This window comes from Camelus dromedarius, chromosome X, assembly GCF_036321535.1.
Source record: "Camelus dromedarius isolate mCamDro1 chromosome X, mCamDro1.pat, whole genome shotgun sequence".
NCBI lineage: Eukaryota > Metazoa > Chordata > Mammalia > Artiodactyla > Camelidae > Camelus > Camelus dromedarius.
The window spans coordinates 76,782,064-76,807,859 of NC_087472.1; the positions used below are offsets into that span (position 1 = coordinate 76,782,064).

Sequence of the window (25,796 nt, forward strand, 5' to 3'; positions counted from 1 at the left end):
AAACTCTGACGTTTCAGTTTGGCCTCATGGAATGCCAGGCACATGAACTTGCATTTGGTAACACTCTTTCCATAATATTTTGGAGCTTCACTGTAACACGTCAGTCCAGAGAGTGGCACATCTGGAATAAATCCAGCCTCTAGATTGTCACAAGCCTGAGGTCAGCCAGAATTTAGGGTAAGGCCAGGAACAAAGTAAAGGGATTTGATTTCATATACCAACTAGTAGATTAGTATAGGGCTTGTCATATAAGGGAGGGTTAGGGAGGAGGGCAATAGGGTAAAAGGCTGTTTGGTTGATATTTGTGTTATGTAGCTGACACTTTCAGTGTCTTTTGTCACCTTCTTGCTTACAATCATACGCTGGTTCCCCATTGTCTTTTGGGTCAAGTTTACATTTCTTTGCATGGCACTTGGAGCCCTATCAAATCTAGATCCCATCTACCCAAAGAGACATATTTCCTGTCACAGATTTGTTAGACTCCACCTTGGCCATGTACTTTTATGCCTCTGTGCCTTTGCTCAGGTCAGATATTCTATCTGTAATCCCATCCAGTCCTGCCTCCTCTTTCCAGCCTGGTGAAATCCCATTCAATCCATCTAGGACCGGCTCATACAGGCTTCTCCCTCAGCACCCGCTTTGTTCAGACATCTATGTTGATTGCACAATCTCTTCCACTTGAGTCTTGTGACTACACCATGTCCTTCTCATTTCTGTTGTCTCAACAACTCTGGTGTTGTTCCAGGGAAGGTATTCAATAAATGCTTACTGAGGAAAATTCCAGTTTGGAGGGAGGGGGAAGGTTAATAGCCAATCAACATATGTATATAGTTGACACTCAATAAATCTATGCCTTGCCCTCTGAGGGCAGAGGATTAAGGATACAAAAAGCATTTGTTACCCTGTCGTTACTCTCAAGGAATTTATGACCTAGTTGGGGAGGAAACTTTCACATAATGCAATCACACAATAGCTAAGTGTTAAACGGTTAGAATCAAAGTGAAATTGGCATTCTAAAAATGGAGGGGAGATTGTAAGCGAGACACCCTCCAAGGCCTCCTGGAGGAAAGAGGGTGTTCCAGGACCAGGAAACAAAATGCCCAAAGGCTTGAGATTAGAATGAGGCTGGCATTTGTGCTTGACTAGAGGACAGGGTAGCTGTAGGGGAGAGTTAATATTTTACTGTCACTTATCAGATGCTAGTCAGGTATACAGTTTTCATACTTGATCTCTCCTTTTGGTAAAAACAACAGCAACAAAACCGTACAAGTTTTAAACAGCCCATGGCTGGTTTGTGAGCAAATGGATGGAGACAGATCATGAAGTGTCTGGGAAGCCAATGGAGCCACGGTAGGTTTTGAGGAGCAACGTGATAAAAACATAATTTTACAAGGTAAGTGTTGCAGCAGTGGACTGGAAGAGAGAAAGGAGAACAGGGCTGGAAGGGTGTTTGCTACCTGCAGTTTCAATACAGGTGATTTGGGATGGAGGAGGAAGGAGAGGGGAGGGGAAGACGAGGGCATATTCCCAACAGTGGTACTGAAAGCGCCACGTAGGGATAGACTGGGATAGTGCTCACTTGTGGTATGCCATACTAGCATCTTGGTTTTTTTTTTTAACGTATTTATTTTATATCATATTTTTAAAATTGAAGTATAGTTGATGTACAATATTATATGTTATAGGTATACAATACAGTGATTCACAATTTTTAAAGGTTATACTCCATTTATAGTTATTTTAAAATATTGGCTATATTCCCCATGTTGTACAATACATCCTTGTAGCTTATTTTATACCTGATAGTACATATCTCCTAATCCTCCGCCTCCATCTTGCCCTTCACCCCTCCCCCTTCCCTCTCCCTACTGGTAACCACTAGTTCCTTCTCTACAGCTGTGAGTCTATTTCTTCTCCGTTATATTCACTAGTTTGTTGTATTTTAGATTTCACGTGTAAGTGATATCTTACAGTATTTGTCCTTCTCTGTCTGACTTATTTCACTTAGCATAATGCCCTCCAAGTCTATCCATGTTGTACACCAGAAACTAATATAATATTTAAAATCAACTGTACTTCAATTAACAAGCAAAGAAACAACCCATTTAAAATATGGGCAGAAGAACTGAACAGACATTTTTCCCAAAGAGGAAATGCAAATTGCCAACAGGAACATGAACAGTTGCTCAACATCACCAATATCAGGAAAATGCAAATCAAAACCACAATGAGACACCATCTCACACCTGTCAGAGTGGCCATCATCAAAAAGAACACAAATAACAAATGTTGGCAAGGATATGGAGAAGGGGGAACCCCTGTACACTGTTTGTAGGAATGTAAACTGGTGCAGCCACCATGGAAAACAATATAGAGGTTTCTCAAAAATCTAACAATACAACCACCATATGGCCCAGCAATTCCACTCCTGGGCATATATCTGAGAAAAACAAAAATGTTAATTCAGAAAGATACATACACCCTACTATTAGTAACAGCACTATTTATAATTGCCAAGATATGGAAGCATCCTAAGTACACATCAATAGATGAATGGATAAAGAAGATGTAGTATATATATGCAATGGAATACAACTCATCCATAAAAAAGGATATTTTGCCATTTTGGCCCTTCATTCACTTTTTTTTTTTTTTTTTTTGCACTTCAAAAACCAAAATTTTATAACTGGCACAAACATTTCCATTGCATCAAAAACAACAAAATACCCAGAAATAAACTTAACCAGGGAGGTTATCTATACTCTGAAAACTGTAATACATTAATGAAGGAAACTGAAAATAATACAAAGAAATGGAAAGATATCTTCTGCTCTTAGGTTAGAAGAATCAACATTATTAAAATGGCCATTCTACCCAAAGCAATCTACAGATTCAATGCAACTCCTGTCAAAATACTCATGGAATTTTTCACAGAACTGGAGCAAATAATGCTAAAATTTATATGGAACCATAAAAGACCCCCAATTGCCAAAGCAATCTTTTGTTTTTCCCCTTTCTTCTTTTTGTTCTCTTTTCTTGTGGTTTGATGACTAGAAAAGTTTAACATTTGTTGTAAAGCTGGTTTGGTGGTGCTGAATTCTTTTAGTTTTGTTTATCTGTGAAGCTTTTGATTTCCCCACCAAATCTGAATGAGAGCCTTGCTGTATAGAGTATTCTTGGTTGTAAATTTTTCCCTCTCATCACTTTAAATATATCGTGCCACTCCCTTCTATCCTGTAGAGTTTTTGCTGAAAAATCAGCTGATAACCTTATGGGAGTTCCTTGTATGTTATTCATTGCTTTTCTCTTGCTGATTTTGATATTTTCTCCTTATCCTTAATTTTTGTCAATTTGATTACTATGTGCCTTGGGGTGTTCCTCTTTGGGTTGATCCTGTGAGGAACTCTGTGCTTCCTGGACCTGGGTGACTGTTTCCTTTCCCAAGTTAGGGAAGTTTTCAGTTATTCTGGTACTAGCATCTTGTTTAACTAGTGACAGTGACATGTGTTGGTACAAATAAATGAACACTTCCATCTCAACTAGCCCATGTGGCAAAAACAAATGGATAAACCAATGGGTAGGCTGATACACATGGCCCTTCAAGTAAAAATATAAAGTATATCACATATTCCAATGCTAACAAGCACAAAGAAGTAATACTTTCCTATTTCTTTTTTTAATCTTTAAAAATTCTATTGAGAGGTGAGGTAATTAGATTTATTTATTTATTTTTAATGGAGGCACTGGGGATTGAACTCAGGACCTCATGCATGCTAGGCATGCACAGAACCACTGAACTATACCCTCCCCATCTATTTCTTAATTTTGCTCAACAATGATAACTAGTGACCTGCATACGGCATTCTGTATGAGTAATACATGCCAGATACCGCAAATGTGGAAAAGGGAGAATGCAAAAGGAAGAAACCGCTGAGAAGCATTATGTAATTCACCAAGTTGCAAGTATTGTCTTATCATTGCAAATAGAACATTAAGACAATGGTAAGTATAACACTGAAGGTGATAAGAATTGGCACGTACATAAAATCACCCTTTTTCTACCCACTGTATTTTGAGCTACTTGAGGACAGGGTGACTTAAATCTGTGTTCCTAAGCACCTGACACAAAGAGAGAGCTCCATAAATAATCTACTTTATACTCCAATTCCAGTTTTAGTTACTTTATTTTGAGAGGCAGAAATGAAACACAAATCCTGGATAGTAGTCTCTGAGATGCCATATTTCAGAGGCTTGGGCCAATCCTTAAGCCAAGGCATCTTCTCTGCCTGCCAAAATTTCGAGTAAAAATTCCCAGGAGGAAATAATGGTGGTTCTTCTCACAACGTGTTCTTCATGTAGGAGTCATCCTCACAGACGAGTAGGGTTATGAGAAAAGACCAGACTCAAAGCAGGCAGTACGAGAACAACAATTCTCAAACTTTTCAGTCTCGCGATCCCTCTAGTCTTCAGAATTACTGAGGGACCTAAAAAGCTTTTTTTTTAAGGGTTCTATCTATAGATACTTACTGTATTAGAAATTCAAACCCAGAAATGCTTAAAATAACTCTTTATTAATACATTTAAATATAATAGTACTCATCTCATTATATGTTAACATTAACTTTTGGAAAAAAATCTAGATTTTCCAAAGCAAAAGAAAAATTAGTTAAAGGCAACGTGCAAAGCTTTTTAATGCCTGCCTTAACAGAGGACACGTATTCCATTAGCCATCAGAGCAGTGACATCAGCACCTGTCATATAGCCTCTAGAAAACTCCACTGTATACTCATGAGAAAGTCAGAATGAAAAAGGCCAAGAAAGTCTTAACATTATTATGAAAATAGTTTTGACTTTGCAGATCCCTTGAAAGAGTCTCAGGGAGCCCAGATCACCCTTTGAGAATTGTTGAAGGAGAGGAAGAATACAGAATGGAGAAACCATCCTTGGGCAACACTCATGATTGGTAAGAAGGAAGAGGACAAATCAGTCAGATGAGATAGTGTTAACAGATGTGCAAGTGAAACAAACAACAAACTATTATTTCCCATAAATATTTCTCCAAAGAGGTAATAGCCTTGATATATAAAGAGATTGTTCAAATCATTAAAATTGAATCCCAACAGATGAAAGGGCAAAATATATTAGTAGATAATTTCTTAAAGAAGAGGGGGAAAAGGGCTTTAAAAATTCAGAGAAATGAAAATTCAAACAATAATATGTGATATTCCCTTAGCAGATCAGCTTTTCTTTGGATTTCTTTCAATGATTCTTCAAATGATAATATGATTAGAAAGGTTTTCAAGAGAGTGATAAACAGGATGGCTAGAAAAGTACTCTGAAGTTCAAGGACAAGAGCTCGCGAGGCCTGACAAAGACACCACTCAAATTTTATAGATCACTTTCACTTTGGAATATACGAGTAAAGCACTGAAACAAGCTTTTAAGAAACTGAATATAGCATTACACTGAAATATGCTACTACAAATAAGGAGAGTTTATTCCAAAAACACAAGACTGATATCACAAGGGAAACTGTCCACATCATTTATCAGATTAACACATAAATTTTTAAAGGCCATAATTATCTCAACAGATGTCAAGAATGGAGTTTTTAAATTTATATTTATTCCAGATTAAAATTTTAAAAATATTCCAGGTGGAGGATTTCTTTCTTGACATGATACAGAATATTTAAACTCAAACCAAGACACAAAATCTCATTCCCCTTAAAACAGGAAGACAGTGATACCTCCTATTGCCTGTTATATTTAACATGGTAAAAGAAAACTTTAAGAGGAAAAAAGTGAAGGATGTATATAGTAAAGGAAGAAATATCATATTCTGATGTTGGGATTGCATGAATGCATATCTATACAACTCTAAGAATATTAACTAAAAATAACTCAAGGTAATAAATGAATTTAGAAATTATAAGGTAAACAGATAAAAACCAACTACATTCTCATGTACTACCACAGAACTAGAAAATACAATAATTTATCTGTTAGAGACATAAACTTAAAATACAATATTACTTTAAAATTTATAAAATCCAAATAGGAGGAAAAAAAGAATGATATTAATCAACAAAGATGTCTCATGCTCTTGAATGGTCTAAATATAGCAAGAATGAAATAGTAATTTAAATTGTATTACAACTATATATTAATCTAAAGTCCCCATGGCATCTTTTATATAACTTAAAAGATTGATAGTGAACCTCATCTAGTAAAATAAGTAGGCAAGGATACTAGTATATGTATTTTCTTAAATGTAAATATGGCAAACATAACCTGTCAGATTTTAATCTCCTACAAAGAATCATCAAAACCTTATGGTATTGGATTAAGAATAGAGAATCTAGGAATGCATACACACTATCAGAAGAATGTAATAGTTGATAAACCAGAAGCAACACAAATGTAAGGAAAGAATCACTTTTTGGTAAATAGTTGAGGGACTGCTAGATATCAAAATGGAAAACAATACACAATTATAGCATACACCACACTGCAATAAATTCCAGATAGGTTTTTTAGAATTGATTTTTAAAAGAACACAGAATAATATATTTATTCCAGATGTGGAGAATAGACAAAATTGTTTCTGACTACGGAAAGATACAAAATGGATTCATTCCTATGTACTAAAATAAGTAACTTTTTGCATCAGGGAATGGATGCAATAAAATGAAGTAGAAAGAACAGAAAGGGAACAAATCTGTGTCATCACTGATAAAAGTAATAAAAAAGGTGGATGCATGTATTCAAGTAAAAATCAAAGGAGAACTTCCGTTTTCTGGTCCAGCATGTAAGGAGCTTGGAAGTCATCATTCTCATCCTCACAATGAGAAAAAAAAATTGAACAAACTGAAAAGCAACAATTCTCCTTAAGGCCATCAGATAACTCAGCTCACAGGGCACATTGCTGTCCCCAAACTTGGGGAAACAAGCGGATACAGAGAATCATAGGTTTTACTAGCAGAACCCTCTGTGAGAACCAGTACCAGGGTAGGAGAATCTAAATTGTAATTGAAGAATAGCCAGAGGCTTAGTGTGGACAAGTTTGAGAGTTAAGAACTTGAGAAGGCCCACTCTTAGGGGCACCATACACTTCTGCAACTTTTACCTCCAGGAGCCCTACTAGATTCTCACAGTGAAGACCAGAGAAAATTTCCCTCTTGCTTCCAGCAGGAGGCAGGAAAATGAACAGAGCATTCTGTTCTTAACAAGGCTGGCCCTCAAGAGAAACTATTTTACCGGAGCCTAACTAACTTAAGGGAAAGAAAACTCAACTCTAGCTCCCTCTAGCCTCCCTGTCTCATGTAAGGAAGAGAAAAACAAAAAGAAAAACCTGAGAAGCACTTGTGAAGTTCACATCTGAGGGGTACAGGCTTACTAACAGACTGAAATAGGATAATGAACATGTCCCTCCCTCTACACCTTACTAACACATCACATGAATAACAACAGGGGAATACAATTGCAAGAACTACACAAGCCCAAATACACAGGGGAGACAAAAGCAAAGATATTAGAGAAGATTTCAGCCTCTGATACATACAGATACAGCAAACAGTAAACACATCTTAACTCCTATCCAGATAAACATAAAACCTCACACTAAAGGCCTATTTATCTTGGTTACTTTCATCCAGTATGTCATGTCTAGATTTCCAAATAAACATTATAAGGCACACTAAAAGACAAAAAAAAAAAAAAACCAGCATAGAGAGACACAGCAAGCATCAGAATCAGAGTCAGATAAGGATGGAATGTTGGAATTTTCAGAACAGCAATTTAAAATAATTATGATGACTATGCTAAGGGTCTTAACAGAAAAGGTAGACAATATGCAAGAACAGATGGGTAATGGAAACAGAGAGATGGAAACTCTAAGAAAAAATCAAAGGGAAATATCAGAAACCCAAAACATTATAAAAGAAATGAAGAATGTCTTTGATGGGCTCATCAATAGACTGAATACAGCAGAAGGAAAAGAATTGGCAAGCTTGAAAAAATGTCAATAAAAACTTCTCAAACTGACATGCAAAGAGAAAAAAAGAATGAAAAAAATGAACAGAATATCAAGAACTGTGGGACAACTAGATATGCATAATGGGAAAGAAGAAGGAAAAGGAGAAGAAGGAGGGGAAGAAGGAGAAGACAAGGTACAAAAGAAGTATCTGATACAATAATGACTGAGACTTTCCTAAAATTAATAATAGACACCAAACCACAGGTCCATAAAGCTCAGAGAACACAAAGGAGGATAAATACATACATATATACATACATACATACATACATACATACTACAATTAGGCATATAATACTCTAACAGTAGAAAATTAAAGGCAGAGAAAATATCTTGAAAGTAGCCAGAGGAAAAAAATATCTTACCTATAGAAGAGCAAGGATAAAAATTACATCAGATATCTCTTCAGAAGCCATGTAATCAAGAAGAGAGAAGAGCGAAAAATATGAAGTGTTGAAAAGAACCACCAATCAAGAATTCTGAATCCAGAGAAACTGTCCTTCAAAACTGAATGAGAAATAAAGACTTTGCTCAGAAAAATAAAAATTGAGGGGATTTGTCAACAGTAGACCTGCCTTGCAGGAAATGTGAAAGAAACTTTTTAGAAAAAAGAAAAATAATAGAGGGCAGAAACTCATACCTACATAAAGAAAGGAAAAGTGCTAGAGAAGGAATAAACAAAGGTAAAATAAAATATTTTTAATTCTTTTTTTCAGTTTTTTTTTTGTTTTTTTTAAATTCTTAATTAATCTAACAGATAACGGTTTCTGCAAAATAATAACAGCAACAATATTTGGTGATGATAGCTTATGGATAAATGAAATAAAACACAGAAATGTTACAAGGGACAGGAGAGAGGAAGTAGGAATATTCTGAAAATAAGGTACCTGCATTACTCATGAAGTAGTATTGTGTTATTTGAAAGAAGACTTCGATTAGTTGTAACTGTATATTGCAAACAAGAGGGCAACTGCTAACAAAAGTTTTTTAAAAAGTAAAGGAAAGAAGTATAATTAATATACTAAAAGAGGAGGAAAAATGGACTCATACAAAATGCTCAATTAAAACTAGAAGGCAAAGAAAGAATGGGTGACAAAGTAAGAAAACAAGGCAACAAATAGGAAACAGTAGCAAATATGGCAGATAATGTGGACTTAACATATTAGTAATCACTTTAAATATCAATGGTCTAAATATACCAATTAAAAGACAGAGACTACCATAGTGGATAAAAATACAATATCCAACTCTGTTGTCTGCAAAAAAACTACTTTAAATATAAAGACAGATAGATTAAAAGTAAGGAGATGGAGAAAGATATAACATGCTAATGCTAATTAAAAGGAAGCTAGAGTAGCTATATTAGACAAAGCTGTCTTCAGAGCAAGGCAAATTATCAGGAATAAAGAGGAACATTACATAATGATAAAGGGGTCAATTCTCTAAGAAACCATAACAATCTTTAATGTGTATGTGCCTTATAATAGAGTGTAAAATACATGAGGCAAAAACTGATAGACTGGCAAGGAGAAACAGATGAACCTATCATTACAGTTGAAGATTTCAACACCCCTCTACTGGAAATGGACAGATCCAACAGCAGAAAATCAGTAAAGACATAATTGAACTAAACAGTATCATCAATCAACTGGATCAAATTGACAACTGCAGAATCCTTCATCTAACAGCAGCAGGAGAATAAACATTCTTCTCAAGCTCACATGGCTCATTCACAAAGATAGATGACATTCTGGGCCCTGAAATACACCTTAACAATTTTAAAAAAAGACAGAAATCATGCAAAGTGTGCTGTCAGATCATAATGAAATTAAACTGGAAATCAACAACAGAAAGGTAGCTGGAAAATCCCAAAATACTTGAAGATTAAACAACACACTTCCAAATAACACGTGTGTCAAAGAATAACTCACGAGAAATTAACAAACATTTTGAAGAAAATGAAAATTTTAAAATAACATCAAAATTTCTGAGAAGCAGCAAAACCAGTGCTTAGAAGGAAATTTACAGCATTGAATACATATATTAGAAAAAAAAAATCTAAAATCAGTCAGCTAATCTTCCACTTTAGGAAACTAGAAAAAGATGAGCAAACTAAGCACAAGAAAGTAAATAATAAAAATTAGAGCAGAAATGAATGAAATTGAAGACAGGAAATCAATAAAGTAAATCAATAAAACCAAGAGTTGGCTCTTTTAACAGATCAATAAAATTAATAAATCTCTAGCCAGGTTAACTAAGAAAAAGAGAAAGAAGATACAAATTAATAATATCAAAAATGAAACAGAAACCACCACCATTCATCATATGGACATTAAAAAGATAATAAAGGAATAGAATTAGAAAATCTGTGCTCACAAATTTGATAACCTATATGAAATGGACCAATGCCTTGAAAAATACAATCTACTGAAACTTACACAAAGAGAAACAGATCAGTGAATAAGCCTTTATCTATTAAATAAGTTGAATCAATAATAACCTTCCAAAACAGAAAGCTCCAGACCCAGATAAGATCACTGGTGATTCCTACCAAACACTTAAAGAAGAAATTATATCAATTCTCTACAATCTCTTTCAAAAAGCAGAAGCAGAGCAAATACTTCCCAACTCATTCTATGAGACTAGCATTACCTTAATATCAAAACAAAACAAAGACACTGCAAAAACAGAAAACTACAGATGAATATCACGAACATAGTTGTAAAGATCCTCAACCAAATACTAGCAGATCGAATCCAACAATGTATACAAAGAATTAAATACCACGATCAAGTATGATTTATTTCAGGCATGCAAGGCAGGGCCAACATTTAAAAAATCAATCAGTATAATGCATCACATCAACAGGGCTAAAGAAGAAAAATCGTAGGAACATATCAATCAATGCAGAAAGAAATCTGACAAAATCCAACATTTATTCATGATAAGAATCTCTCTCTCTCAGCAAACTAGGAATAAAGGGGAATTTCCTGGACTAGAGCTAACATCTTATTTAATGGTGAGAAACTAGATGCTTTCCTGCTAACATCAGGAACAAGACAAGGATGTCTGTGCTCACCACTCCTATTCAGCATCATACTGGAAGTCTCCACTACTGCAATAACAAGTAAAGGAAACAAAAGGTATACAAATTGGGAAGGAAGCAATAAAACTGTCTTTGTTCACAGATGACATGATTGTCTATGTAGAAAATCTCAAAAGAATCAACCAAAACTTTCATGGAACTAAAGAGCAACTCTAGCAAGGTTTCAGGATACAAGATTAATATACAAAAGTCAACTGCTTTCTTGTATATCAGCAATGAACAACTGAAACTTCAAATTACAAGCACAATGCAATTAGAGCTGTAAAATGAACTGCTAAATGAATCAGAGATCACTGCTCCTTCTAGCCAGGAGAATCTCCAGCATTCGTTCACACCATAGGAACCTATCTTTCTTGCCTGTATCATGAACAGCCACTCCAAGGTAGTTGAAAGAGCTTAAAACAAAGCTTTTCAGTTGCAGATTGTGGCTACAGAGACACTCATCAGAGGACTGTAACAACATTAGTGATTCCCAGAAAGCCATAGGGCTTGGAGGGCAGGAAGCCTCTCTACAATGCATGTCATCTAGGAACAGAATCATGTCATGAAGACTCTTTCTAAACCACTCCTACAGAGCAACCGGCAGTGTTTTCCTAAACAGATGCCCCAGTAGCAAAAGCTCAATTGATGGAGTAAGATGTAAATGCCTAGCATAGTAGGAAAACAAAATACTTAAAAGGCCTGGAGAAGAGCAAAGAAATTGGGACCAGTTGTCAGAAAACCCAGTCCTGACTGTGTTCCTTCTTCCTTGGTGGCTCTACCTCTCTAAATTTCAGTTTTCACATTTGTAAAATGTGAGGATCAAGCTGCTCCCTCAACCTACTCACTGAGGATTATAAACTCTTTGAGGGCAATGCTAAGTCTTAGCTCCAGAATCACACATCTAGGTTTGACCAAGAATAGAATAATAAATTTTTAAAAAATTTAAAAACACAATGTCATTTACATTAGAACCAAAAATGAAATAATTAAGTATAAGTCTAATAAAATATGTATAAGATCTATATGATGAAAGAAATCAAAGATATAAATAAATGGAGACATATTCCATGTACATGGATAGGAAAGCTCAATACTGTCAAGAAATCAGTTCTTCCCAAATTGAACTATAGATTCAATACAATCCCGATCAAAATCCCATCAAGTTATTTTGTAGATATCAACAAACTGATTCTAAAGTTTATATGAAGAGGCAAAAGACTCAGAATAGCTGACACAATATTGAAGAAGAACAAAGTCAGAGTACTGACACTACCCAACTTCAATACGTATTAAAAAGCTACAGTAATTAAGATAGTATGGTATTGGTGGAAGAAGAGACAAATTGATCAATGAAACAGACTAGAGAACCCAAAAACAGACCCACACAAATATACTCAACTGATCTTTGACAAAGGACAAAAGGCAATTCAATAGAGAAAGGACAGTCTTTCAACAAACGATACTGGAACTGGACATCTACATGCAAAAGAGAAAATCTAGACACAGATCTGTAACTTTCACAGGAATTAACTCAAAATGCATCACAGACCCACATGTAAAATGCAAAACTATAAACCTCCTACAAGATAACATAGGAGAAAATCTAGGTGACCTTGGGTTTGGAGATAACTTTTTAGTTACAACCCCAAAAGTATGATCTATGGAAGAAAAGTTGATAAATTGGATTTATTAAAATTAAAAACTTCTGCTCTGCAAAAGCCACTGATAACAGAATGAAAAAAACCAAGTCATACATGGGAGAAATATTTGCAAAAGGCATACCTGATAAGGGACTGGTATTCAAAATATACAAAGAACTCTTAAAATTAAATAAGAAAAGAAACAACACAATTTAAAAATGGGCAAAAGATCTGACCCTAACCAAAGAAAATATACAGATGGTAAATAACCATGTGAAAAAATGTTCAACATCAGGTTTAATTAGAGAGTTGCAAGTTAAGACAACGAGGTACCACTACCTGCTTATTAGAATGGCTAAAATCCAAAACGCTGACACCAAATCCTGAGGAGGATGTGGAGCAATAGGAACTCTCATTCATTGCTGGTGGGAGTGCCAAACAGTATAGACACTTTGGAAGACAGTTTGACAATTTCTTAAAAAACTAAACATACTCTTACTATACAATTCAGCAATGTCACTCCTTGGTATTTAAATGATTTGAAAATTTACATCTACACAAAAACCTGCACATAGATGCTTAGCAGCTTTACTCAAAATTGCCCAAACTGGGGAAAACCAAGGTGTTTTTCAGTAGGTGAGTGGATAGACAAACCACAGTACAGCCAGAAAATGAAATATTATTATTCAGTGATAAAAAATAAATGAGCTATCAAGTCATGAAAAGATACAGAGGAGTGTTAAATAAATAAAAGAAGCCACTCTGAAAAGGCTACATACTGTATAATTCCAACCATATGACATCCTGGAAAGGGCAAAACTAGGGAAACAGTAAAATGATTGGTGGTTGCCAGGGGTGTGGGAGGAGGGAGCAATGAATAGGTGGAGCACAGAGGAATTTTAGGGCAGTGAAGATACTCTGTATGATACTCTAGTGGTGGATACATGTCATCATACATTCGTCTAAACCCACAGAATATTCAACACAAAGAGAGAACCCTAATGTAAACTATGGACTTTCATTATTAATAATGTATCAATATTGGCTGATCAATTTTAACAAGTGTACTATATTAACTGTAAGATATGAGTAATAGAGGAAACTGGGGTGGGAGAAGTATATGGTAACTGTCTGTAACTTCTGCTTAATTTTTCTGTAAACCTAAAACTGTTCTAAAAAATCTATTAAGTTAAAAAAATCAAAGGAGACTGAAAGGACAGTTTGCACATAAGGAAATTTTGACTCTAAAAAATCATCCTGTGGGGGAGAAGGTATAGCTCAGTGGTAGAGCAAATGCTTAGCATGCACAAAGTCTTGGGTTCAATCTCCAGTTAAAAAACAAACAAAATAAACAAACCTCCATTAAAAAACAAACAAAATAAACAAACCTAATCACCTCTTCCCAGAACTTTTTAAAACTTTTAAATAAAAATCATCCTGTGAGGGAACTATATTCAGTATCTTGTAATAATCTTTAATGAAAAAGAATATTAAAACAAATATATGTATGTACATGCATATTGTGCTGTACACCAGAAACTGACACATTGTAACTGACTATATATACCTCAATAAAAACAAACATTCAAATCTAAAAAAAAAATCATCCTGTGTAACACAGAAATTTCTATTAAAGTTATGTAAACCAGTGATTCTCAAAGTTCAACATGCACCAGAATCCCCCAGAGGGCTGATTACACAGACTGCTGGGCTCCCTACCCCACCCCAACCCCGACTTTCTGATTCCCTAGGTCTGAGGTGGGACCTGACAATTTGAATTTCTAACAAGGTCCCAGGGAATGTGCACATTACTGGCCCTGGGCATCAAGAAAGATGCAAAGTTTGAGAAAAACAAGAGCAAGGCTGAGCAGTCACCAAAATGGGGTTTTAGGGTATATTAAACAACTTGAGTCTTTTTTGCAGGGTATATTAGGAGAATTTGGGAGAGAAGGACAAGTCCCACCTGTTTAAGAACCTGAGAAAGAAGACTGAAATGTAGTGTCTGTCTGTTTCTATCACACCCTTTCTCTCCCTCTCTCACCATTTGTAACACTGTATTGCTATGCTGACCTGAAAATCATAAATCTGTTCTGGACAATGGGTAAAGGGAGGAATGAATCGATCAGCTCAGCTGAAGTAGAGAGTATACTGGAGAACACTGCTAAGGCCACCTAAAAATGTGAGACTAAATCTGCATTCTCCACCCCTCCTCTTTTTCTCTTAAAGATTGATCCTAGATAGCATAACTCATTGGACTGTCCCCTCATGTCCAGGAGACAAAATGTGTTGCTGACAGGTAACTTTGAACTCTGGGACAATACTCTCCACCTCTCTTTACACACAAACATGTATGTAAGCCAAAAGGTGGATGGAGAACACATTAAGAGTTTCTAGGGGTCGGGGTATAGCTCAGTGGTAGAGCGCATGCTTAGCATGCATGAGGTCCTGGGTTCAATCCCCAGTACCTCCATTAGAACAAATGGATGGATGGATGAATGAATGAATGAACAGAATGAACAAACTGAACTACCTCCCCTGAAAAAAACAAACAAGAGCTTCTAAGAAACTCCTGCATGTGCTCAGCAGGCCAAAGAGCCGGTGCTGTCAATTGTGTTCACTGCAGCCTTTCTAGCAACAGGCACAGTGGCTGGCGCATAGTAAATGCTTCCTAAGTAATTGCTGAAAGAATGACCAAATCTGAGGGAAGTGATGGAAAGATGAATAGTCCTCCTGTATGATCACAATGCACACTTTTCTTAGACCCAGGCATCTACATGGTGGCTTCAGAAAGCCCAGCACCTGTATGCAATGAATAGGAAAGAGGGAAGCGATCAGAAGGCTCATGTACCAAATAGTGTGTAAACCTATGTGTGTGAGCATCACCGCCTGCCTGCAATGACAAAGCCCGTCCCCTTGCACTACATGTGTGCACAGCGGGTAATGAGGAAAGCTACTCTTCCACATGCTTCCAGCAGTCTGCTAAAAAAAAGACTCACCTTTCTGTGTGTGGAGAGGAAGAAACATTTCCTTGCACACTGAGCATATGAATATGATGATAATAAAGATGTTTGTTCTCACACGAACCTCCTAGACAAGAAGGCCGCTGCATCCTGACAACACCCAGAAGCCATTCAATAAATGATTATCAAAGAAATGAATGAATGAATGAATGAATGAATGGGAGGGAAGGGTAATCTACGAACACTTTGCACTTGTCCACGTCAGACAAGGCTCACCCTCTTAGAATCCTTGTAGCAGAGCCCTGCACTGTGTACTCAGGCCCAGGTACCAAGGGCAGGGGAGACAGAGTAAATCTGACCATGCACCTGCCCGCCCTAGGTAAGACAGATGGGGACACACAGAGACAGAGAGAGATGGAAATACAGAGACAGATATTATGGTAATATAAAGATATAGGCTGTTCACATCTCCCTACTGGATGGTATAAGATGAGAAATAAGAAGGGACCCCTGCCCTTCACCCCCATCCAATTCAAAAAGAACCTGCATCGAGCATCTTAAGGAAGTTCAGTCTTGCCTGCAGGTCCTGGGAGATAAGGGACCTCTTATGAACGCAGACTCCCACACATCCAGTAGGTATGAAGCTTCTCTGTGATTCTGCACATCTCTCCATCCTCAGAGGATGAAATTCATTCTCCTAAAGGTGCCCACCGGAGGGCCTGTCTGGTGATTCTGTCTGTCTTGTTCATTACTGTACCTCAACACAGTGCCTGACACGTGGTGGAAACTCTGCACACATTCAAGAAGGCAAGAAGGGAGACATAAGGGCACTCTGTTCTGCCCTTTGTATAAGGGCACTCTTATTGTAGGCGAGGCTCCCTCTCTCTGAAGCCTTGATCGGAGACAGTACTTGAGATAGGACTCACCTCTGGGCTGAGAAGGAGGGAGGGAAGGAGGGAGCGGGTGAGAAGGCTCTGGTCCCTGCCCACAGCCCTGTGTATGGAAGGCAGGAAGGGAATGAAGAGAGAGTTCACTCTCCGGCACTCTGTGCACCTGAGCACACAGACGTTATTTAATAAGGACATTGCTTCTAGAACACAGATAAGCCCAGCAGACAGAGAGCCGCAAATCCCTAACTCTTCTGTTTTCCTGCGCTTCCCAAATACCCACCAGTCACCCAAAAAGTCTTACTGGGAAGGAAGAGGGGACGGAAAGAGGGAAGGTAAGAAGGAGGGAGTGAGGAAGGAAAGAGGGAGGGAGGGAGAGAGAGGGGGGGAGGGAGAAGGAAGGGAGGGGGGAAGGGATGTAGAGGCTCTGTCCTTCTTGGTGCAGTTCAGCCCACCTTCTCTGAATCCTTGCCCAGGTGCATTGCATCAAGACAGCACTAGCACCTAGAGAGCAAGGATTAGAGAGGGCTAGCAGGGCAGAAGGCTCACGCACCCACAACGCTCAATGCTGAGAAGGTTCTCTGTTACCTAGCTCTGCATGAGAGCAGGAAGAAGTCTGCACATGTGTGCATCTGGAGGGGATTTCATAAGAAGCCCCATCCTGCGACCCACTCAAACCCAACACGATTAGGTGGCATGGAAGTCCTTTGTCCTACAAGCATCCTTTGAGACAAGGACCAAGTTCATCTTGCATACTACATACACCCAGTGCCCGACCCAGTGACAGCACATTTGCTCAATAAATACTTGGGGAAGGGACAGGACAGAGGAAAGGAAGGGAGATATGATTCACAGGTGCTTTGTCCTTCTCCCTGCAGAAAAGGGCCCTGCCTAGAGTCCTGGAGTAGGCACACCACATCATGCTAGGACACACATCTGGGTGGGAAGGACAGGAAAGGGGGAGCAGAGCAGGAGACTCAGGATGTACACACTACCTGTACATCTGTGGGAGGGGATAAACAGAAGCCTGGTTCCCCACAACCTGAGCCCACAGAGTCACAGGCATTGTCATGAGAAAGCTGACGGTCCCAGGGCCACTAGACAGCGAGGCTGGTATCTCCGACTGGTTAGTTCACCATGGCGCCCTCAAACAGCAGGAGCTCAGTGAATATGTTAAGTGGATGGACAAGGAAATGCACACACAAATAAGTGACTGGAAGAACAGCCAAGCACAGGAAGGGAAGTTCTGTACAGGCTCTGTCCTACACGGAGACCAGGCTCACAGCCTTGCCTTCTTGCACAAGCCAGCTGTATGAAGCTAGCACTCACACCTAGGTTGCCAGGGAAGGGGAGAGGAAGCCAAAATCACAGTCCCGGCACCTGCACACAAGATGTCCTTTTGAGTGTGTGTGTACAAGGAAGTCAGCACTTCTGCAGACAAGGGTAAATAATAACCAAGCCTCTCTCCTGCCTTTTGGTTTGGTGTGGAAATGTGTCTCTATTTAGGTGTGTACATGTGGATGTCTGTGTGTCCAAGGGAACACGGGTACACACAGGAGAATGAGAGTGAGCGCTTGTTTTCCAGGCTTGGGGCAGTTCATTCCCCATACACCTCCAGGAGACAGGAAGTCCTGTAACGAGAAAAGCTGTCTCACTCTCAGCACAATGCTCCCAGCCCAGGGCATGGCACAAAGAAAGTGATCAATGAATATGTGCTGAGTGGATTGTTCAGCAGAACGTGCTCGAGGACAGGGCTCGCTCTCCTGTAATCCATGCATATAGGAGGTGCTTTGAGAATTCACAACTCCGATATGCAATGGGTATGGGAGAAGGAGCAGTTCGTTCTTCCGCACGTCACGTGTGTGTGCGTGTATGTGCAGTGTTCTGTGCATACCCTGCAAAGTAACGATAAGGCTCTTCCTTGATAGAGTCTTGTGAGTTCTCTTAACTTCCTCTGCTCACCAAGTGTGTGGTTCTGGAGGAGGTGGGGAGTCGTCCTGAGCAGATGGGCCACCTCCGCCCCCCGCCACAGCTCACGGTGGGTGGGGGGATGCAGCACTGGGCACGTGCATGAGAAATGGGGGAGTGCATCCCCTTCCACCCTCTATGGGGCCAAGTCCCTTGGAGGCTTAGCCCTCGCCCAACTTGCTTGTCACCGCATCCCCAGCATTTACGCTCAATCAGTGACTCTCAAACTTGAGCAGACATCAGAATCAGGAGGAAGGCTTGTTAGAATACAGAAGGCTGTGGTTCATAACTTAGTAGGTCAGGGGCAGGGCCCCCAAATTTGCATTTTTAACAGCTGCCCAGGTGATATGGAGGCCACTGGTGCAGTGACCACACTTTGAGAGCCACCAATCTAAATGGACAGTAAAGGAATGAAAGAACGGGAGGGGTGATGCACAGACTTACCACTGTTTTAAACATGGATGAGATTCCGTCTCTGTGAATTTTTGTACAAGGGCAATGGACCAGGACAGTATTTGTCCCCGAGTACCAAGAATGAGAGAAGGGCGTGAAAAGAAGGCTCAGGTCTCTTCAGACTGGTGGTGTATCAGCGTGTGTGTGTATGTGTGTGTGTACAAGAAACCACTCTCCTGCTCACAGGTGATTTTCCTATGATTATACAAAGGTGACGTACCCTTTCTGCACATGCATGCGTGAGATAAGCCATAAGTAAAGGCAACTTTCATCCCAGCTCTGGCTGGAGACAGAGCATGTAGAAAGCTCACTGCCTCGCACAGTGGACACAGGTTAGAGGATGCTGTTAATGACAGTCGGTGTCCTGCACACTCATGGATGAAGCTCCAGGTGTGGATGACACACCTTCTGTGTTTCTATCCTGCGTGCTCTGTGTGCGTGCACGTGTGGGTACAGGGAGGGCTCACCTTTCTGCCTACAGTGTGTTCGCGTGTGAGCACACAGAGAGGGAAAGACAAGGCTCCCTCCCGCACACAGCAGCGTGAACGGGAACAACAGTGACTCCCTATCGATGGGAGGGTTAGGAAAGCTGATGGTAGCGGGGCAAACAGCACAACAGGCTCCATCTCCTGCCCTTGCTGCAAGTGGGAGTCTCAGCCCACAGGTCCACGTTGCTGAGCGTGTCTGGGAGGTGGGGGGGGGGGCAGGTTGAGAAATTCACTCTGGCATAACCTGCACGTCTTTGTGTTTGCAGAACGGGCACAAGGAACAGAGACAATAGAGATCTCCTTCATTCCTCTGAATGGTGGCCTCTTAGTCCACAGCATCCAAATGTCATAGTGTGTTTATTACCCCACCAGAATGGAAGGGTAGCAACCGTGTCCATTTTGACCTCTGCTACATTCTCTGTGATGACACAGTCCCTTGGCATCTAGTAGACCCTCAAGTATCCGGGGAAGGAAGGGAAAGGGGGAGGGAGAGTCGCCACACAGCAGCTCTGTCCTTCTAAATGTAGACAATGCTCCTTCCCTTGGAGTCCTAAATGGGGTCAGTGATTCAAGACAGCACCGGCTCCCAGACTGAATGAGGGAGGTGATGCACCTGGCCAGGCCCCCTTTGTGCCATGTGTCTGTGCATGTGCACCCAGCTGGGCCCTTCTGCACAGAGTGCATTTCTGTGGGACTGTACTGAGGTTGAGAAGATTTTCCTACACACAGCTGTCTGTGCCCAGGATGGGGAGTGACCATGTCAAGCCCCATTGTGCAGGCTGCCCATGTGGGTATGATGAATGAAAAGGAGTCCGTTCTCCACCCTGCAGAGAGGGGCCAGATGTGGCTCCTTCCCCCGTGGGCCAGCTGTCCAGCACAGCAGGAGGCAGTTGGAGAAAGGAAGGAAGGAGGTGGTAGAGGGGCTCCGTCCGAGGTGAAGATGGTGCTCCCGCTCTCAGAATCCTTGCCCAGGTGCATTGCATTCAGAAAGCACTCTCACCCAGGTAGCAAGGATTAGAGAGGGGGAGCCAGAAGAGAAGTTTCCAGCCCCTGCATACCTGCCATGTGTGTTCCACAGTAAGGCTCACTGTTCTCGCCCAGTGCATTTCCGCAGGACTGAAATAAACTTAAGAGATGGCTGTACACCAGAAATCAACACAATGTAACTGACTATACTTCAATTAAAAATAAATTTTAAAAATAAACTTTTTAAACAAGAGACAGTTCTATACATATCAGTGTGAGAACAGTAAGATGTGCCGCGCTTGTTTGTAAGTTGGGAGTAGGGTGGGTAGATAAGTCCCCTATGTGGCCCACTAACCCTCACACATGCACGGATGATGGGTGATGACAAAGTCCTGCTCCCCTCCCTGGACTGTTAAGACCCGGGAAGGGCAGGGGCCAAGTCTGTCTGGTCCATCTTCTGGGTCCCATGCCCAGCACAGTGACTAATAAATATTATTTGTGGAAGTAAAGGATGAGTGAAGGCCAGACGGCAGGCAGGCATGCAGCAGGCAGCTGAGAGGTGATGTCCAGACCCTCTGTCCTGCTCCATGTAGAGCAGGCTCACTGTTGAGAATCTCTGCTCTGGTACACTGCACTCAGAAAATGCTCTCCCCCGGGGACAAAGGAGAGGAGGGGAACAGAGCAGAAAGCACCAGCACCTGCAGCCTGTATGTGTCCAGATGTAACTATTTAACTCTCAGGGTCCCATCCCCACAATGCATCACTACATGCATTTAATAAGATCGACCCCTCTGCCAAGTATGCGTAAGTTCTCATCTTCATGCACAAGGTCACACGGCCATTCTCTCTCAGCTGAACCCTCTGAATATGGACTGTGAGCAGCCTCTTTTTCAGACGGTTTGTGAGAGTCTGCAGGTGTCCAGGGGTTAACAGGAAGGCTGGGATGTTTTGTGGGGAGGCGGGGGGTGGTGCACATATGTGCACGCACACGCTGGAGAATGGGACTACTCTATCCCCTTCCATTCCTCTGCTGAACTCTAAGCTCAGGGAGGGCAACAATGGCGAGTGTGAATCTCCTCACCCGCTGTATGTTTCCCCATTACAGGATCTGAACAGAGGAAGCTGGAACAAAGAGCAAGCTCATGCCCTGACATGGGTGTAAGCCTGTCCACGGGGAATGGTGCCCATTCTCCCACACGTGTCCTCCAGAGAGCCCGGGGACCAGGACTCCATCTTATTCACCAGTGAATCTCTACCACCCAGTGCACTGTGCCTCATAGCAAACTCAAGTATTTGAAAGAAGGAGGGACGGTGGAAGAGGTGATGGACAGGTACTCGGTCCTTCTACATGCAGACAAGGCTCAGCCTCTTTGAATCCTTGAATAGGTGTGTTGCATCAGAACAGCACTCACACCTAGGTTCCAAGGATTCGAGAGGGGGAGCAGGCAAGAAGGCTCAGGCACCTGCCATGTGTGTGTGGCGGGGGGCTATGACAGAGTCTGGGTCTCATGTATATACAGTGTCATTTATGAGTGATTGTACAGTGAGGCAGAAAATGTTTCATGTGAGATCAGAGAAGATTCAGTCTTTTGTGTATTTGTAGGTGACACCAGCAAAGAGAAGTCCACCCTGTGGCCCACCCACTCTCGGGGCAGGTGGGTATCATGTCTGATGAGGAATTCTGTTCTCCTTCAACTGGAAGCCACGTGACGGTAGTGCCTGGCTTATGATTGCAGGCTCATCGCTCAGCTTAACACCAGGTATAGAAGAGGTGATCAATAAATGTTGGTGGAATGGCTGGGAAGAGGCTGGAAGGGTGCTCTGTCCCATATGCAGATGAAGCATAAGGCTCTCACTCTCAGAATCCTTGCCCAGGTGCATTGCATTCAGACAGCACTCTCACCCAGGTAGCAAGGATTAGAGAGGGGAGCCCGCACAGAAGGCCCAGCGTGGGCTTCACAAGAGGGCTCACTCTTCCCCACAGAAGGTGCTTCCTTATGATGATACAGAGGAGAGAGAAGGTTCTTGAGCTTCATGTTAAAGATGTCTAGTTGAGGGTGGGGGGAGAGTATAGCTCAGTGGTAGAGCACGTGCTTAGCAGGCACGAGGTCCTGGGTTCAATCCTCAGTATCGCCATTACAAATAAGAAAATAATGCTGTACACCAGAAATTGACACATCGTAAGTGACGATACTTCAATAAAAAAGAATATGAAAATGAATATATATTTATATGCATGACTGGGACATTATGCTGTACACTAGAAAGTGACACATTATAACTGACTATATACTTCAATAAAATAAATAATTAAACCTAACTACCCCTCAAAATAAAGAAATAAAATAAAATAAATAAAACCAAAAAAAAATCTAGTTGAACACCTACTTTGTCCTCTCAGATAACAACAACACAGCAACAAAAAAGTATAAATGTACAAGGACAAAGACACTGGGAGGAGAGAAGAGTGTGCGAGGAAAAGAGAGAATCAAGATATATATCACCAAGGCTCTTTATCCCCTAAATCCTCCATGTGAACATGTGACCATATATAGTTAAGCGTGGATGTTCTCAAATGTCAACATGCATCAGAATCACCTGGAGAGCTTGGTATTAGACAGGTTACAGAGAGTTCTGATTCCAGAGGCCATGAATTTGCATTTTTAACAGGTTCCCAGTGCTCCTGCCACTGGTCTGAGACTACAGTGATGTGGTGGGAAAACCCTGGACTCCGGCATCCACATAACCCTGGTTCAAATCCAAGTTCCACCACAAATTAGCTTAGAGGATCAACACTTCTGAAAAACGGGGACAATGAAGCCTACCTCCTACTGGTGCCAAGAAAATGAAATAGTATGACAAATCAACACAAAGTGGAGCACAGCACCTGGCCCACGGCTATCAGGACCTGTACCTCCTACCCTTCGCACGTACATGTGTACTTGAATGAGTGTGCATTTCTAAGGGCGGGGGTCACACTCCTGCACGCAAGGGACACTTGAGAGGGAAGAGGTCTGAATATCCGTGAGACTGAGTACCTGCCTGGGGGGAATTAAGAGATTCATTCTCTTGAATTCCTCGTGTCTACGTGAGTTGAGGAGTCTGAGTCTCCCTCCATCTCCCTTATCAACAAAGTTCACACCCCATCGTATATAAAGAATATGAAGGAAAACATCAGAAGTTTCCCCCTTCTCTACTCTGAGTGTGTGTATGTGTGAAGGGGAGGGGGGACAGGGGAAACCATGGCAACAAGATGTACCCTCATGCAAAGGTGGCATATGGGAATGGGTTTCTTTAATATTTATTTATTTTTGGTTCTTGAGGGGGGGTAATCAGGTTTACTTATTTTCATGGGGTGCCGGGCATTGAACCCAGGACCTTGTGCATGCTAAGCATGCACTCCACTACTGAGCTATACCCTCCCCTCTACCCTGCTGCCCGCAGAATGGGGTTTAGAGAGCTCACTTTTCAACTGCAAGAGCACTGGAGTCCAAGGGCCTGTGGCTTCGTACTGGGGATGCATCAAGCATGAAGTTCTGCACTCTGCATGCCAACCCCACAAGAGAATGAGGTAGCTCAGGCCTGCCCTCCTGAAAACCCTGCATGTTGGAGGGAGTTTTCGAAAGCTCACCCTCCCCCAGGCCAGGGATGTGAGAAGCAGCGGGTGAGATGGGTCACTCTCCCGAATGTTCCCCGTGCATGTATGTACCAGAGGTGAATGAGTCAGAGAGTGAACTCTGAGTGAGGGTCTGTGTGTGCATGGAGGGGGAGGAGAAAGAGAGAGAGAGAGAACAATACAAGTGAATGACTAGAACGGGGCATTTGCCCCTGTGAGTAGGAAACAGAAGGCTCCACCATCTTCCATCTCTGAACACCCACCTGCCTGTCTCTGCTGCACACTTGGCCACGTGTGGGCCTCCCGTGCACGCTCACCCTCCTGTCTACCTTGCCTGTGTGTATGAGCATCTTGCGTCTGTGTATCTGTGCATGTGAGAGGGAGCATTAACAAGAGAGTGCAACTTCATTCAATTACCTCTCAAGGGAAGAACTGTGAGACAGCTCACTGCTCTTCCTGAGAGATGTGAGAGAGCAGGGTCAGGTCAGGAAGCTCCATCCCCGCTCACCTCGTCAGTGGGACTGTATGCATGCAGGTCCACACCTGGACATGGATGCCTGCCCATCCTGGGGGGTGGGGCAGGGTGCTTGGCGACTGGAGACTACAGAGTATAAACTCATTTGCTGGCATGTGTGCACACCTGCACAAGGGGTACAAATGAGGTTCATCCTCTATGTGACCACGAGCCAGTATACGCAGGAGAATAGGAGTGTCCCATTCCCTGCTGGCTCCCTACAGACAGTGGACCGTCTGGCACACAGTAGGAAGCAAATAAATAATGGCAGGCAGGCACGCTGTACAGGCACGCTGCACTTCCATCTGCAGATTAGGCTCAGCCTGCTCTAAATCCCTGCACAGGTGCACTGCATGCAGAAAGCACTAGCAGCTAGGTACCAAGGATTAGAGACCAGGAGCAAAGGAGAGGGCTCCCAAAGGTGATGTGGGAGGAAAGACAGAAAAAGCATCACTTTTCCAGCCCGCTGAACACATGGAGACAGGCTTAATGGGAGTGAGAAGTTTTATTCTCAGGCACAAGCTCACATGACAGTAATCCCAGGGCCCCTGATGCTTTGCTTGGATTCCCAAATTCATGAGATGTTCAAAAAGATCTGTGCAAGGAATGAGGAGAGGTGATGGACAGACTCTCTGTTCTTCTCTGTGCAGAAGACACTCACACTCTGAGTCCTTGCCCAGGTATACTGCACTGGAACAGCACCTGCATCTGTGTATTAAGATTAGAGAAGAGGGGACAGAGCAGAAAACTTAGGGACCCACATAAGCAGTGTCAGCATAGGTGCCCAACTCATACGAAAAAAGAGGAAAGAGAACATTCAGTCTTTAACCTCTCTTTCTCTCATACCTGGCATCCACTATATTGGTAAATCCAATTGGTCCTAACTTTAAAATAGATCCATATCTAACCAGTTTTCACTGCCTTCACCACTACCATCACTACCACCATGTCTCCATCAATCTCTCATCCGAATTATTTCAGTGGCCTCCTAATTGTTCCCTGTTTCTGCACTTGCTTCCTTTTATTGTCTATTCACCACACAACAGTCAGAATGATACTTTTGAAACAAAAGTGTGTAAAACCCTGGTGATCTGACTTTGAATTGGAAGTGTAAGAATGAACTCATGTTTGATCTAGAAACAAGACAAAGCAATAACAGCAAAATACTTTTTTTTTGTT

General features: G+C 41.3%; 1 protein-coding gene and 1 long non-coding RNA gene across 2 annotated transcripts in view; one reads left to right on the top strand and one right to left on the bottom strand.

Moving 5' to 3' along the window:
• Positions 1 to 25,796, bottom strand: part of CLCN5 (chloride voltage-gated channel 5) — a 161,071-nt gene that overhangs the window by 53,882 nt on the left and 81,393 nt on the right. The gene's annotated exons all lie outside the window — the stretch shown is intronic.
• Positions 1,197 to 22,283, top strand: LOC135320152 (uncharacterized). The gene is made up of 3 exons (XR_010379400.1): positions 1,197 to 1,350; positions 21,593 to 21,818; positions 22,091 to 22,283. It is a non-coding gene; the product is annotated as an uncharacterized LOC135320152 (long non-coding RNA).